General features: G+C 36.1%; 1 protein-coding gene across 1 annotated transcript in view; it reads right to left on the minus strand.

Moving 5' to 3' along the window:
* SESTD1 (SEC14 and spectrin domain containing 1) overlaps window positions 1-13457 on the minus strand; it is a 128328-nt gene extending 114871 nt beyond the window's left edge. The window contains exon 1 of the mRNA XM_019799233.2: window positions 13271-13457. The gene's annotated coding sequence lies outside the window, so the exon portion shown is untranslated. The remainder of the gene's footprint in view (window positions 1-13270) is intronic.
* Between the last annotated feature and the right edge of the window lie 2635 nt (window positions 13458-16092).

Consider the following 16092-nt stretch of genomic DNA (forward strand, 5'->3'; position numbering starts at 1 on the left):
TGGTTCTTCTTGTCTGTGTAGTGATAAATTCTCAGGAGTTTGGCTGCTTCTTCACCAAAAGTAGGGAAGAGCAGGAAAAGGGAATATTGCTTTAGCAAAGTGAATCACACTTGAAGAATTCCAGGAAGGTAAAGATATTTCTGGCATCCCCAGCTATAAAGTACCCCATGGCTAAAGCCTCTTTATACGTTTCCAAAGCTCTCAGATGAGCTCTCTATCTGCATGGTTTCTTCAGCCTTCCCGAGATCCAAGAAGCCTGGATCACTTCCCTCTCCTAGGCAATGAATATGTCCATCAAGTTCACCTGGCTGGGCAGGTCTCCCTCCATCACCAGAGGAAGAAGCCCATCCAGCCATAATAACTTTACAAACTCATGGTCTCATTTCTGAATTCCAACCCCTCTTCACCTGCTATAGGTATCTCCTGCCCTTCTCATCATCTCAGGACTTCTCTGGGTAATCACCAAACCTGTTCTCTCTTAACCTTTACCCTAGGAAGAAGTGTTCTTCCTCTATCCTTGACAAAGACATACACGCCTTTCATTGAACTGATCTCACACAAAATCCAATATCCCAGATGTTAAGTCTAATGGATTTGAACAAAGCTTCATATGTATCATCAGATTCCTATTTCCAAAGAATTGGCATAAAAATTAATTTTTAGTATCCAATTATTTATATGTTGGATACCACACATTCACAAGAGAACTTTTGTTCCACTGAAATATACATATAACACAAACTGAGATTTTGGCACTATCACATTTTTTTGTTTAATTCAATGTCAATATAAGGCACATATCAAACACTACACTGGAAAAAAAAGGACACACAAATAGGGGCACCTGGGTGGCTCAGTCGATTAAGTGCCTTCGGCTCCAGTCATGATCCCAGGGTTCTGGGATCAAGCCTCACATCGGGCTCCCTGCTCAGCAGGGACCCTGCTTCTCCCTCTCCCTCTCCCCTCCCTGCTACTTGTGCTTTCCCTCTCTCTCTCAAATAAATAAATCTAAAAAAATATAAATATATGAAAACACAAATAGCAGAGAACCATTATTTCATACATGTTATTTTTTTAAATAAATAAATACATCCCCACAAAAACTTACACACAAATGTTCATGGCAGTACTATTCATAACACTCAAGACAATGGAAACACACGTCAATTTCGAATGGATAAACAAAATGTGGTGCATCCATATAATGGACTACTATTTGACAAGAAAAAGGAACAAAGTAATGATACACAGTATAACATGAATGAACTTCAAAAACTAGTATGTTTTTAAGGTCACATATTACATGATTCCATTTATATGAAATATCCAAAACTGGCAAATTCATAGAGACAGAAAGTAAATTAATGGTTGCCTAGGGCTAGAGTACGTATTGGGGAATTACTGGTAATGGGCATGAGGATTCTTTCTTCAGGTGATGAAAGTGTAAAATCAAATTGTGGTGATAATTCCACATATCTACTAAAAAAAATCACTGAACTGTACACTTAAAATGGATGAATTCTATGGCATGTAAATTTATCTCAATAAAGCTGTTAAAAAATAACTTAGAAAATAAACAATTGCCCATTCTGTAGATTAGGGAAATCTGGATGAAAAAAATAAATACTTTAAGTACTAAAAAATAAATACAAAAAATATGTAAGCAGTATGTTCCAGGAAGTCTGTAAAATGAATTGCATATGCTGAGCCATTTATCCCCAACTTCCACTATAATTAAAACACACTGCTATGAAAGAACTTCAACTGCAGAGACAAATTTTGCTCAACACTGTATAGACTGGCTGGGTCAAACAGTAAGAATAAAGATTAAGTGGATTAAACAGAGAGAAGAAAGAAGAGTATAAGCAATAATGTTCATACCACTTTTATGTTCATAGATGCCCAAACTTCCTATCACCCTAAGTAAATTAGTACTAAAAAGGGGACTGAGATTTGCTTTTTTACATTTAACCTATAAGGAGAGATTTATGAATTAATGTCTTACCTCTTAGAGTATCTAAAAGTTTTCACACCAACACACATAAAGACATCCAAGATTTGATTAAAGGTTAAATAATTATTCCTTTCAATGGTATCATGTTTTATTTTTTTTTTAAGATTTTATTTATTTATTTGACAGAGATAGAGACAGCCAGCGAGAGAGGGAACACAAGCAGGGGGAGTGGGAGAGGAAGAAGCAGGCTCATAGCGGAGGAGCCTGATGTGGGGCTCGATCCCATAACGCCGGGATCACGCCCTGAGCCGAAGGCAGGCGCTTAGCCGCTATGCCACCCAGGCGCCCCTCAATGGTATCATGTTTTAAAACAAATCAAGACTGCTTTTGAGAAAAGTATAAAAGTGCCCTTGAACTAAAACAGTACTAAGACTGTTCTGTAGGCCCTAAATATCAAAGGCTTTAAACTGAATGCAAGTCACTTTAAAGAATCACCTACCCTGTAAGGAAGAATCTTAGTTACCTGTGTATTTCCTTATACCTCCAAATAAAAATAACAATGAGTAACATTACTAGAATGTTCTATAAAGCAGTGTCCTAAACACTTTGCATTCATTGCTTCATTTATAACACACAACAATCCTGTTATAAGTAGTGTTGTCACCATTTAACAGCTTAGTAAACTAGGCTTAGTGAGATGAAGAGAGGTTACCCTGCCCAAAGTCAGGTAGCTCACAAACAGCAGAACTAGCATTTAAACCTAAGGCTGGGTCCAAGGCCTAAGTACATTACTTCTCATGCTCTTGTTTAATATGAATAAAGGTCTTTAACAGCTCTTGAATAAAATTGCTCATTTTAAAAATATAATGACATAAAGGTTATACTTGTTAAGAGTCTCTTATCTTCTAACAACATACTTTAATATCTGCAAGTGAAATGTGTCTGGGATTTACGTCAATAATGGGAGGGGCATACATGGAATAAAACTGGCCATGTGTTGATAACTGTTGGAAGTAGAGGATACGTAAACAGTGATTCATTTTACTATTCTGTTTTGGTATGTCTGAAAATGTCTACGATAAAATTAAAAAGATTCAATCTTTAAACATGCCAATACTGTAAAAGAGGAAGCTACAATCCTTTATAAAAATTTTTTGCATTTAGCAATATTTCATTCCAAAATCAAGATGACACAGGAAATAGACTACACATAATTTTAAAATATTCACATACTCACCATTATATTCTAAAACGCTTTATGGAGAAAGATCTGAGTATTTGATGCTGAGGAGGAGACCAATTCTGTCAAAGGCAGAAACCAAAAGATAAAAAGAAGCAGGCAGGCAGGCAGAATCCTTGCTTCTGCTGCTTTGTTGGCACTGGAGAACTTTTGTTCCCGGTCTCTTCAGGTCTTTCTTATTTTGTGACTGGGGTCATTTCCTCAGCGGTCTCCCCCTCCCTCTACCAGCATCACCATATCATACTCTGTTTTTAAGTGAATAAATTACTAAGAAAAGGGTTTGTCCACAATAGGCATTCACCATCATGTGTGAACAGCAGTGGCTGGTCAAAGATAGGCAGATTATTAATTAAATATATTGTTTAAACCTAAAACAGAGTCCAAAGGTTTTGCATGCAATATATTTCAACAGTTAAGAGCACAGTTCCAAATTTAATAACAATTTATTTTATTTTAGCTACATAGTCAGTAGAAACAAAAAGGTTATTTCTGAAATCTAAAGTAGGTGTTGCATTTGGATTTGTTTGAATGCGTGTGTTTGCCTAGGACAACGCCTGGCACATGACCAATGCACAGTATTTGCCAAATTAACTCCCTTCTCATGATCCTGCCACGGCTTTCTCATTTAAGAGTCACCAAGCAGAATAATTAGGAAACAGGAGAAAGAGTAAGAGAAAACAAGCTTAGGTAATTTTAAACTTGACAAAGCACTATGAATAGAGCATGCATTTACTTTGAGCAGAATATTAAATTACATAGTTCAGGAAACATCTTGGGACCTGGCCCATCAGGATCATGAATGGAAAGAGGCACTTTATAAAGCCTGCTTTATGTTACAACCCATTCTAACTTCTGGCTTTTAGAACTAGCTTATTTAACTTTACACCTTTAGAGCCTAAGTGAGTTTTCATTATCTATATTCCAACACTTAGAAAAAAATCACTAAATATAATATGAACATTTTTCCATTTTCTGAACTATATCTTCACTTTTACTACAATATTCACCATCATCCCCTCTTCCAACTAACTCATCTTCTCACTTTAATATCAATAAATACTTTCCAGCTCCTAGTTCTTTCTTGCAATATTTAGATGGCTCCTGATTCTAGCATCCACATCTTACTGGGCAGATTATGCAGATTATCTGATCTGTAAAATTCACAAAAGAACCATAGAGGACACTCTGGGATTCCTCTAGATAGTCAAAAAGAGGTTTTTGCTCCAAATGTATATATATATTTTAAGATTTCATTTATTTATTTTAGAGAGAAAGAGAGCATGCAAGCAGGGGGAGGAGCAGAGGGGAAAGAATCTCAGACTCCACACTGAGGGCAGAGCCCTACATGGGGCTCAATCCCTCAACCCAAGCTGAAACCAAGAGCCGGATGCTTAAGTGACTGAGCCACCCAGCTGCCCCTTTACTAGCAAATATTTCTAATAATTGAGGCAATGTAATTTTTGCCATCATCTAGTATTATACTCTAAAATGTGAGATTGTGACCACAGCAACAAGTCAAAATTTTTTAAATGGGAAACAGTGGCGATTGTTTAAAAAATGATTGAGTTTAAAAGGGCTTTCTTGAAGTGATCAGTGTTTCTAGCACAAAAGCACACCACTTAGGTAGGAGGCACCAAAGCAGCACTTCCCATTTTTAATGACTTCAATACTGTTTGAGGAGCTCCTGAAAACAAGCAGAGTCAGCAGGTGTCATGATTAAGACTGAAGTCAGATTGAGAAGGGGTCAAATCCTAACTCTGTCCCTTATTAGCTGTGACAAGTTGCTTTACCTCTCACACCCTGGTTTCAGCACCTGAATAGGGCCCAGCTGCATTTCTGTGTAGAGTGATAGGCCAGAATTCTTTAAATCCTATCCTTTTAACTTAAGTTCATTACACTGGCTTCAGTGCTTAAAATTAAAGGAACCACACCTATCACCCTTCCAGAGCCCTTTCCTAGGATTGATTCTTACACCTCCCAGCAATCTACCACATATCTACCACAGAGGCAAACTGAGGGACACACAATCCTTTCCCCTACAAGAAGAAATAAAGACATCTAACAAACTAAATTTTGCTACAGTGACAGAGTGTACTCTTGATTTAGTATTCTTCTTATAAGACCCTCCTAAAACATCATCCTTGCTCACAGAAATGCAAAGGCACAAGCAATCTTAATCTATATAAGGCTACTATAAAAAATGAAATCAGAAAAATTAAGCTGATGAAAAGTACCCCCCAAACAACAACGAAGCAGAAAACTTTAATAAACATCCCAAACTGAATTACATCTCTTTAAATGGGCATTTGGAATATGAAAAAACACTCTGAATCAGAAATTTTTAAAAACCTAAAAAAATGACAAAAGCAAAAAGATATGAAAAAAGAAGTGACTAAACTCAGTTAAGAAATAAAAGAAAAAGGGGTACCTAGGTGGCTTAGTCAGTTAAGCATCTACCTTCGGCTCAGGTCGTGATCCCAGGGTCCTGGGATGGAGCCCCATGTCAGGCTCCCTACTCAGCACGGAGTCTGCTTCTCCTTCTACCCCTCCCCCGCTGCTGATGCGCACATGCTTGCTTTCTCTCTCTCCCCCCCAAATAAATAAAATCTTAAAAATAAAAGAAAAAATCGCATCAGAATTGAAGACAAAATTATACAGTGCTTCACAATAAATTCAAATAAAACACACTGAAGTAAACAGTAAAAGAAACGAGAGAATGAAAATGAGATAATGAAGTAAAAGTAGAAAGTTTATGATATGGAAGATAGACAAAGAAGATATAATTATGCTAACTGAAGCCCCTAAAGAAGAAAAACAAAACACTGGAATGGAGCTAATATTTAAAACTATAATCCAAAAAACTACAGAAACAGAAGACCCACTAGATGGCATGGAAAACTGACCTGCTACCATAAACTCTAGTAAAACTATTAAACTTTAAAAATAAAAGGAAAGGGGCACATGAGTGGCTCAGTCAGTTGAGCGTCCAACTCTTGATTTTGGCTCAAGGCATGATCTCCAGGTCCTGAGACAGAGTGCCACATTGGATTCTGTGCTAAGCGTGGAGCCTACTTGAGATTCTCTCTACTTCTCTCCCTCCGTCCCTCACCCCATTCATGCTCTTCTAAGCGTGCGTGCTCTCTCTCTCAATAAATAAGTAGAACTTAAAAAAATAAAAGGAAAAATAAGAAGACCAGGGATTCAAAGCAGAAAGATTAAATAACTTACAATAAGGACAAGAAAATTAAGACTAGTAGGGGCCCCTGGGTGGCTCAGTTGATTAAGCATCTGACTCTTGATCTCAGCCCCGGTCTTGATCTCAGGGTCGTGAGCTCAAGTCCCACTTGGACTCCACACTAAGCATGAAGCCTACTTTAAAAAAAAAAAAAAAAAGGAAAAAGAAATTTAAGGCTGGCAACAGACTTCTCGACAACAATATACACTGCAAGACCACATCGTAAACATAGTAAGTGTGAACCAAGAATTTTATTTCTAGACAAGCTGTCCTTCTCGTATCAAGGCTACTAAAAAACATTAAATATGCAAGAACTAGGGAAAACTGTGCCCATGAGCTCTTAAGAAATTTACTAGAAATTGAGCTATATCTAACCAGTGGGTGATTGGGAAACTTCAGCAAAGAACTGATGGTGAGGGTTTAATATATTTATTTGTAAAAATAAAAGCAAAATACAGGCGCCTGGGTGGCTCAGTCGTTAAGCATCTGCCTTGGGCTCAGGTCATGATCCCAGGTTCCTGGGATCGACACCCCCCCCCCTGCATCAGGCTCCCTGCTCAGCGGGAAGCCTGCTTCTCCCTCTCCCACTCCCCCTGCTTGTGTTCCCTCTCCCGCTGTGTCTCTCTGTCAAATAAATAAAATCTTTAAAAAAAAAAAAAAGCAGCAAAATAAAACTGCAATTAAAGTTTGAAGACAAAATGCAACTTAAAACGGAAGAGAAAAAAATGTAAGATAAACTCACTGTTGAAGTAAGAATAAGAATCAAAACGTCATTAAAAACTAACAAATAGTAGAAAAAATAAGGAAATAAACAAAATACACAAATAGCTGCTGTACCAATAAGAAAAACAAATCCAAAATATCCAAAGAATTTCTTTGAATGAAAACACATCATAAACAAAGAAAAATATAACATACACAGTATTTATAACATAAAATAATTTGACAATTGAGATCATATTCAATAGTCATTAAAAGAGAATGATTTTTAATATGGCTCATAAAAAAATAACCTCACTAATTGCTATATACAAGAGATAACCCATAACCTAAAACAAAGCAAATCAGAAAGACTAAAAAATAAAAAGATAGGCAAGGACATATCAAGCAAATAGAAACAATAAGAAACCAGGAAGAATGATCTTGATACTAAGGAATTCAAGCCAAAAAGCATTAAATGTGACAGAGAAACTGTTTATTCTTAAAAGCCACAATACACAATGAAGATGTGTAACACGTAAGAATATGTATATATCAAAAAACAACTTCCTTTACAAAGCTGAAGCTACAGGCACACAAAGACACAGAAAAACAGGGGCGCCTGGGTGGCTCAGTTGTTAAGCGTCTGCCTTTGGCTCAGGTCATGATCCCAGTGTTCTGGAATCGAGCCCCACATCAGGCTCAGCGAGAAGCCTGCTTCTCCCTCTCCCACTCCCCCTGCTTGTTTTCCCTCTCTCGCTGCCTTTCTCTCTGTCAAATAAATACATAAATAAAAATCGTAAAAAAAGATACAGAAAAATAGCTTTAATAATATATAAAACCAACACACACACACACACACACGAAGTTAACTTAGAATATAAGAATTACCGAGAAGATAAACAACTCATATAATATAAATAAGGTAGCCCTTACAGGTATATATCAAGTTTTACAGCCTGATAATAAAAGCTCTACCTGCTTCTCAAGTGGACATGAATACTGACCACCAAAAAAAAGAAAAAAAGAAAAGAAAAGTGACCATACTGTAGGTGTTAAAGAAAGCAACAGTGTATTTCATGATATAAACAATTCTAATAAAACTGGACATTGCTAACAAAATCAAAAACAATCATGGTATTCTACTTCAAAATTTTAGAACTTTCTACTACTAAACAACTCTTGAGTAAAATCAAAATTAGATTTTCAAAAAATAATATGAAGATGATACATCTAATGCACTGAAAAGAGGAAGATCTGGAACTGTGAACATTTGTATCAATAGTAAAAATAAGTTCCTAGTTCAAAATGAACACAGTAAACCAAAGGAAAACACAAGGATAGAAATGATAGATAAAAAATGAATTAATGAGGTAGAGAATTAGAAAAAAAAAGTGTATCTAATTCACAAATTAAAATATTGGGGTTTTTTTAAATTAAGAAAATAGATAAGGTTAATTCAGAAAAAAAGAGAAAGAACGAACATGCAAAATAAGAAACATATAAAGTAAAAATACAAAAAAGAATATAAAAATACATGTTACACAAGCTTATTCACTACAGTACAGGAAAAATTGGAAAATACAATTGCAAACAACCTGCACATCCAGAGGTAATAGAGCAGTTTAATAAAGAATGGGTATTATCCACACAATGGAGTACTATGCAGCTCTAAAAAATAATCAAAATCTCTATGAAATAACATGGATATCCAGTACACATTAAGTGAAAAAAGTAGTGCAAAAGAATGTCTGCAATATGTTACTTTCTGTGTAATAAAGAGAAAAAAAGAATATATACATTTATTTGTTCATTCTGCGCAAAGAGAAACAAAGGATAAATAAGAAACTAGAGTGGTTGCCTACAGAAAACAGGGGAGAATGGGTACCGAATATGGGAGGTTGGAAAAGGAGAAGAGATGATTCTGTGTAGTTCTGACTTTTGGAACCATGCTAATGTTTCACATATTCAAAAAAATATAGTAAGATCAACAAGGATAAGAGGAAAAATAAACCCCAAAAAAGGAATCAAACAGAAAAAAAAATGTCTCTAATAGCATTTCAAATGACAAACACTACACTAAATGGCGGAGGGAGAGGGGAGAACTAACCCAAATAACTTCTGAACACAGTATTTTTACTACATACTCTCAAGGCTGTAAACAAAACAAAACTGTAAATAAATACTGAACTCCAATAAATGAGTTTGTTTGTTTTTACAGTGTTAAGGATTAGTAATTCTGAATTACTTTCTGTGTTTTCTAGGATTGAACAAATAAATAAGTAAACTGTGTATTCTAGGACTGAGCAAATAAATAATGAGAATCAGACTTCTCACTGTCAAATGGACTTACGAATATGGGTGGGGGGAGGGAGCCTAGAATGAAGCCCGAAATGATGACTGGAATATGAAAAATTAATATGCACTCACAGCTTCTAAAACATTTAGATATATAGGTGTGTGTGCATGTTCCTTGGCTCTGTCCACTGAGAAGGTTCTGATGATTAATTTTATGTGTCAATTTGACTAGGCCACAGAGTGCCCAGATATTAGATTAAATATTATTCTGAATGTTTCTGCAAGGGTGTTTTTGATGATATTAACATTTTAATTGGTAAAGCAGATTGCCCTCTGTGTTGCAGGTGACCTTCCTATCAGCTGAAGGCCTGAATTAAACAAATAGACTGACCTTTCCCTAACAGGAGAGAATTCCCTAATACACTGCCTTTGGACCTAATCTGCAACATCAGCTCTTCCTGCTGGATGGCTTTTGAATTGGATCATCCTTCTCCCTTGGTCTCCAGAGCCTGCCACCCTACTCAGCAGGGTAGGCCTGAAGCCTCCATAGTCACATGAGCCAACTTCTTATGACAAATCTCCTTATGCATATTTCTACTGGTTCTGTTTCTCTGGAGAATCCTAATACAAAGGCCTAAAATCAATTAACATCTCAGTAGCAATGAGCACAGGTGCCTGGATCTTAGTTTCTAAATACTACTCCCATTAAAAGAATCATGAGTCCTTGAAAAAATGGCATATTCCAAGGCCAGGTAGAGAAAATATAAGATGACTCTGGAAAATCTTGTTGCCAGAATATAAAGTGCTTAAAGATTTATAGATACATGTCAGAAGAACACAGAATAATTCAGGTAAGAATTATCATTGTATGGTAAAACTCATGGGTAAAAAAGTTATGAAAAATAAAATACTTAGGGATTCTCAAGGCATCTCCCCTAAAGATATTTATTAGTTACTAAGGGGAAAAAAAGTAAGTTTATAGTGGGGAAACACGGAGGACGCCACCATATCCACATGATAAGAACTTACATCACCAGTAATAGAACAACAATAGCATGGGCCTCCAGATAAGATATACAGGTACACTTCTGTAGTATTCCAGCCAAAACTGTATAACCTACATCTACTCAAGAGGAAACGTCAGACAAACCCAAATGGTGCAATATTTCTACAAAACAACTGACATGTATTCTTCAAAAATGTCCTACCATGAAACACAAGGAAAGACCAAGGATGTGTTCAAAATTAAAGATTAAAAGGTATGACATGGGAAAATAACACATGATCCTAGACTGGAACCTATGCCAAGAAAAAAAAAGTTTATTTACTTAAAAAGATGTTATAAAATTCAGCAAAATTTGGGGCGCCTGGGTGGCGCAGTCCTTAAGCGTCTGCCTTCGGCTCAGGGCGTGATCCCGGCGCGGCTCAGGGCGTGATCCCGGCGTTATGGGATCGAGCCGCACATCAGGCTCCTCTGCTGGAAGCCTGTTTCTTCCTCTCCCACTCCCCCTGCTTGTGTTCCCTCTCTCGCTGGCTGTCTCTGTCAAATAAATAAATAAAAATCTTTAAAAAAAAAATTCAGCAAAATTTGAATAAAACACATACACTGTTGTATCAATGTTAATTTCCTGACTTTGATTACTGTACTGTGGTTATATAAGAAAATATCCTTGGTTTTTGGGAATGCACCCTGAAGTATTTAGGGGCAAAAGGACATAATGTCTGCAACTGCTCTCAAATGGCTCAGAAAAAATAACATATATTCATTGCTTTATAAAAAGCAAATGTGATAAAAAGTCAACATTTGGTGAATCTGGGCTAAAGAGTGTAAAGAATTCTTTGAATTATTTTTGCAATTTTTCTGTACGTCTGAAGTTATTTCAAAATTTAAAAATTGGGTAAAATCAAATATTTGATAGTAAGCCTTCCTACTTCATTCCCCCAACATGTGTGCACCCACACACACATTTTTATAAAAACCAAAACCAAAAACCAAAGAGAAACCTTCAAGTTACTCTTTTCCTATACCCTCTACACAAATGGCCACATAACCTGCCCACTCTACCCTCTTCTCTTCAACAGCATTATTGGTTCAATTACTGTAAAACCTCTGAAAGATTTCCCTACTTCAGAATCTCGTCTTTTACACACTTGCAAAATTAACCACCTCACTACTCTACTAGAAAATCTTGAACAGTTCTCCATGACCAACTCTTCTGCCAGCCTTTAAGTTTTTTTCCAGATCGTGCCCCTGACTCTCTCCACCTAATGTCCTTCTCATCAGCAAGAAGCCAAGCGCAGTTCTCAGAGCTTGCAATGCTCTTTCATTGTTTGAGCTCTAGCATATCCGGCTCTCTCTGCTGAAATACCCTTCCTCTATCTAGTCAAAGAAATTCCCATTTATTCTTCATTTTTTAAAACTTACCTTAGCTTCACCTTGTCTGTGAAAGCTTCCCTGGCACAAAACTCTGTGAGGATAAGTAACCATTCTCTCCCTTCTTAGTGTTACTAATTTATCTTCCACCATCTCTATTACCTTATCACACAGTATAACTATCTCCCATTCTAAGGTGAATGGGGACTCCGTGACAGACGAGATTAAGTTATGTTTATTTGCTGAATTAACTTAGAATACAATATGTCCTCAAATAGTGTTTATTAACATGAGTAATTACATATACAAATACACCAATATGAGAATGCAGTACAGGGAGAAAAAAAAGAAAGCAAGCCTCAATCTATATGTTGAGAAGTAAAAGTTTACTAAAATTTACTAAAGTAAATTTATGTAAATGATATAACAGGAAACCAAAAGTAATTTTACTTCCTAATAATTAGTACAAGAATCACCCTTTGGTCAAAGTACTTTAAAAGCAGTAACTCCTGATTTAAATTCAACCTCATAAAAATCTAAAAACTTCTTAAATTTCTCGATCTAAAAGTAAACTGATTATATAATCTACCACAAAGAAGTTTAAAGAAAAATACTACAAACGTTACACTTGCACTCCTTTACAGTATACGCATTACAGGGATAAATGAAACCGCCTTCTAATTTTAAAAGAGAGATGCTCAAATTATAAATGACATAATAATCTATGTTAAAACTTCCATGAAAATAATGCTGTCACACACAAAATCATAACTATAGAAATTAAGCACTGTTGTTGACGTCCTTGGTATCTCTTTCTGGTCTTGATAAAAACCTTCTGGTTTTTCTAATGGTCACTCTCTGTCTTAGCATTTTGAGGAACAAGCATGATCTGACCTTTGCTTACCTGGCCCTTCCTGCATGTTTCTATCGTAGCCTATATTTCCAAGCACAAAATTTAGCATCTGTTATTAAAAGTATATGCTCCAGAAGTTCAGGGACTGGGTCAATTTCACTTTCCTTTGACATCTATCCTTTCCCTACAAATGACAAGTACAGTATGTGGAGCACAGAAGGAACTCAATAAATAAGAGAAATGGCTGAATTAGTTTGAAGATATTTAAGTGGTAATTTTCAAAAAGATACAGTTTATTTTCTTTAGGAATAAGGAAAGTGATTATTTTCCAGAATAAACACTGATAATCAGACATGTGTGCGAAATATGGCAAAAGGCTTACTTTCCGTAGCAATAAAGGCACTTAAAATCTCCCCTCAATGTCTGGGAGTACAGAGACTTCCTCTACAACTGTTCACGAAAGATAAGAGTCCACGGGGGTTGGTACCTCTATTGCCTACTAGAAGGACAGAGATACAACCATGGCAACAAATTTTGAAATGATTCTGCAAGTATAAAGACATTAATACACCCATAGGAAACCGTCAGCATACTGAAAACGAATGCTTTCTCTTGACCTTCTCTCAAGAGTCCTATGATCATGCGGCGCCTGGGTGGTTCAGTGGGTTGAGCATCTGACTCCTGATTTCAGTTCAGGTCATGACCTCAGGGTAGTGGGACTGAGCACCGCATCAGGATCCATCCACGTTGAGTGTGGAGTCTGCTTATCCCTCTCTCTCCGCTTCTACCACTGCTCACATGCACAGGCATTCTCCAATAAGTAAATAACATCTTAAAAAAAAAAAAGTCCTATAATCATGAATTAACTTCTTTCAAAATTCTTATATTCTATAAAGATATATATTAAATAAAGCATTTTACCTATAGCATACACTACATTTAGAAAAACAAAAAATCTAACAATTTGACAGTAATCCAATAACATTCTAATCATAATGCATTAAAATTTTCTTAATATAAACTACAGCTCTTTTGAAATAGTCCCCTCACAGTCATGTCAGTTTCCATATGAAACTAAAAATTTATTAGCACATTACTAACTGTAGAACAAAGTTAGTGTCATCTTATAAGTCTTTGTGTATCTTGCTTAAAAAGGTCATATATAACAAAGCAAACTAAGCAAGTGTCCCGAAAATAAAGAACAAACTAGAGCACCTAATTTCTTCCTCCTCAGAGGAAAGGCTTTGTTGTCATAAAAGTTAATTGAATTCTTGTCTTTGATCCTATTTTTTTCTCTAGTGTTCTCTATTAACTGACCTCTTTTCTCTTTCCTTTTCCTCTAACCTATGTTTTTTTTCCTTAGCCCTAACTGCTTTTCTTATCGAAACTTAAAGTCCTGTCAACCTCTTAAGTTAAATACACTAACTACTTAGATGCTACACATCTACCAATTTTATCATAAGACATTTAAGAATGCCATATTTACTAATCAATGCCAACGTCAGATTTCTCTGCTCTAGTAGCACATTCCTTTTTACAACTAGTTAAGGTACTATATTTTTACTGTGAATCCCAGTGCTTGACAAAAAATAAATACTCAAAGTCAGATTAGTATTATAAATTAACAAACTTATTTAAATAGACTACATAATAGAATGCTGTATTTTCTGCAGTGTCCCTATGACCATCTTGTAAAAAAAAAGATCAATAATTTTTTATTAATTTTAAGTTATCTAAAGAAATGCTTTTTTCATAAAATGTGTTCTCTTTGCAAATCAGATCATATCTCATGTGATGCTTTATACTACAATCACACATGTGAGTCATCTGTAGTTTGTACAATAGGGTTTTTAGAAGTCTGCTAAGGTAAAAACACTGAAAGACAAAGTTCAAAACTGCACAGATGGAAGCATTCCAGAAAAGAACCTTAAAAGTGACTGAAACCACTGATGCTCACTTGTATTTTTTGATAGTATCTTTCTAGACCTGGGTTCTCAATCTGACTACATATTAGAATCACTCGGGGAACTTTTAAAAAATATCCACTCCAGGTCAACTGAATCAGAATCTCTAGGGTTTGAACCTGGGCATAGGAACTGTTTCAAAGCTCTCCAGCTGAGTGTAATGTGCAATTAGAATTCAATACCATTAGCCAGGACTCTAATTATTAAGACAGAATAAAATATTAAGGTATCATTTAGCACTAACAACATCTCAAAGAACTGTCATTCAACTAATTTAAGTCTTTAAACTAATCTAGCAGTACGACAACACTTAAGTCCATTACTCAACAAAAAGAGTCTTCCACTAATCACTTGCCGGTGATGCAGATATTTTAACAATTAAAACCATGATGACTGTTTTAGAAGGAATATTGGGCTACTATAATGCAAATATATTATTTCAATATTTTACAGTAATTCTAGGTTAAAATTCTCCAAAACAGTTGATGAGATGCAGTCAAATACCTAATAGCCTGCAAGTTACAAGGTGATAGGAAATACCTTGAGGGGAAGAAGTGGGGCATTTCAGGCAGAAGAATAAGATGATCGAGGCCATGGTATAAAGACTGTACAAGTGTAGAATTCATACAGAACAAAGGAGGAAGTCTAGTGTGATGGAGACAAACAGGAATAAGAGATGGGAAGAAAAGCTAAGACTGCATACAGACTGAAAAGTCTCTGAATGACAGACTGATTACTCTGTCCCTGTTGGACTAACTAAAAAAGAATGACAGGGTGTTCCACTTCTGAGAAGATGGAGTAGATGTACTTTTTCTCATTCCTCCCACTAGGTACAATTGAAAACCCTACACATAAACCTAAGAAGTCTGTGAAAGGTGGAAAGAGGAAGGCAGACTGGCTAGGGACCTCAGGACTGGAAGAACAACTCAGTGGTAAATGAATGCCCTGGGTTTTCTTTTGTCTTCATGTAACTCACAGCTGGAGCTAAAATGCTGGCTACCTGCAAACACCAACAGATCAAAATTTAAAAGGCCCATACTAAAGCTTGCTCTCTTAAATCAAAAGACCAAGAAAAGGCAGTCTAGCAAGACAGAAAACTTTTATGTAATAACTGCACTACTATAGCTAAACACCACCCAAAAAGTGACCCCGCTCTTACCCATGTCAGCAAAGCCTGAGTGAGGAGACTAGACTTCCACCCTCAGGAGTATATAATGAGGTACACCTAGAACTGGAAGCAGGGTGGTGTCACAGGTAGCCAAGAAGGGATATCAGACTTTCATCTCAGAATGAGCCCTCACCATCCAGTACCACAAAGAAAGTGAAGACCACATAGAAAGCTGTTAGAATTATCTGATAATGATTTTAAAGCAGCCATAATAAAAATATTTCAATGAACAACTATGAACATGCTTGAAACAAATGAAAAACTAGCCTCAACAAACAAAATCTCAGCAAAGAAATAGAAGATATAA

The sequence above is a fragment of the Ailuropoda melanoleuca genome, chromosome 2, assembly GCF_002007445.2.
Source record: "Ailuropoda melanoleuca isolate Jingjing chromosome 2, ASM200744v2, whole genome shotgun sequence".
NCBI classification, from domain to species: Eukaryota; Metazoa; Chordata; class Mammalia; order Carnivora; family Ursidae; genus Ailuropoda; species Ailuropoda melanoleuca.